Raw genomic sequence first — 1,359 nt, 5'->3', positions numbered from 1 at the left:
CCCACCCTGTCGGTGTCCACTGAAAAAGCAGCAGCGCCCTCTGCTTTTTGTAAAGAGGAGTGAAAAAGCTTACAGCACCTGGTATTCCCAGGCGGTCTCCCATCCAAGTACTGACCAGGCCCGACCCTGCTTAGCTTCCGAGATCAGACGAGATCGGGCGTGTTCAGGGTGGTATGGCCGTAAGCAAATATTGTGCCTACCAAAGGGCCTTTTAAAGATACTATATCACCACGCTTTGCTCTTTCGTCTATACAGGGAGCGCCTGCAGATTTCCAGACACACTCACAGCTTTTAAATGTCAAATCAGAATGTACAAAGTGGCTATAAGGATCACAAATGTAGTGCAGTAAAAATATTAATATTTACTGTTGAAATGTAGAATACGTTAGCATAAAATTGAAAAGAAAATGATCGATGAGCTTAGGAATGATGAAAGCCATCATTTAACTGGATTTGTGTCATTTCTATACCGGCAAGTCATGATCTAGCTATATCCTTCCCACCCTGTCGGTGTCCACTGAAAAAGCAGCAGCGCCTCTGCTTTTTGTAAAGAGGAGTGAAAAAGCTTACAGCACCTGGTATTCCCAGGCGGTCTCCCATCCAAGTACTGACCAGGCCCGACCCTGCTTAGCTTCCGAGATCAGACGAGATCGGGCGTGTTCAGGGTGGTATGGCCGTAAGCAAATATTGTGCCTACCAAAGGGCCTTTTAAAGATACTATATCACCACGCTTGCTCTTTCGTCTATACAGGGAGCGCCTGCAGATTTCCAGACACACTCACAGCTTTTAAATGTCAAATCAGAATGTACAAAGTGGCTATAAGGATCACAAATGTAGTGCAGTAAAAATATTAATATTTACTGTTGAAATGTAGAATACGTTAGCATAAAATTGAAAAGAAAATGATCGATGAGCTTAGGAATGATGAAAGCCATCATTTAACTGGATTTGTGTCATTTCTATACCGGCAAGTCATGATCTAGCTATATCCTTCCCACTCCTGTCGGTGTCCAGAAAAAGCAGCAGCGCCTCTGCTTTTTGTAAAGAGGAGTGAAAAAGCTTACAGCACCTGGTATTCCCAGGCGGTCTCCCATCCAAGTACTGACCAGGCCCGACCCTGCTTAGCTTCCGAGATCAGACGAGATCGGGCGTGTTCAGGGTGGTATGGCCGTAAGCAAATATTGTGCCTACCAAAGGTCCTTTTAAAGATACTATATCACCACGCTTTGCTCTGTCGTCTATACAGGGAGCGCCTGCAGATTTCCAGACACACTCACAGCTTTTAAATGTCAAATCAGAATGTACAAAGTGGCTATAAGGATCACAAATGTAGTGCAGTAAAAAGATTAATATTTACT

General features: G+C 44.1%; 3 non-coding genes across 3 annotated transcripts; all 3 read right to left on the bottom strand.

Annotated features, from left to right (window-relative positions):
• Positions 1 to 66: 66 nt before the first annotated feature.
• On the bottom strand, positions 67 to 185 carry LOC129114913 (5S ribosomal RNA). Its single transcript, XR_008532734.1, has one exon. It is a non-coding gene; the product is annotated as a 5S ribosomal RNA (ribosomal RNA).
• Positions 186 to 563: 378 nt separating this feature from the next.
• On the bottom strand, positions 564 to 682 carry LOC129114912 (5S ribosomal RNA). The gene has a single exon (XR_008532733.1). It is a non-coding gene; the product is annotated as a 5S ribosomal RNA (ribosomal RNA).
• Positions 683 to 1,058: 376 nt separating this feature from the next.
• LOC129114911 (5S ribosomal RNA) lies at positions 1,059 to 1,177 on the bottom strand. The gene has a single exon (XR_008532732.1). It is a non-coding gene; the product is annotated as a 5S ribosomal RNA (ribosomal RNA).
• Between the last annotated feature and the right edge of the window lie 182 nt (positions 1,178 to 1,359).

This window comes from Anoplopoma fimbria, unplaced genomic scaffold, assembly GCF_027596085.1.
Source record: "Anoplopoma fimbria isolate UVic2021 breed Golden Eagle Sablefish unplaced genomic scaffold, Afim_UVic_2022 Un_contig_10996_pilon_pilon, whole genome shotgun sequence".
Taxonomy (NCBI): Eukaryota; Metazoa; Chordata; class Actinopteri; order Perciformes; family Anoplopomatidae; genus Anoplopoma; species Anoplopoma fimbria.
Note: the sequence above shows the minus strand (reverse complement) of the source record. Positions and strands in the feature narration are given on the sequence as shown.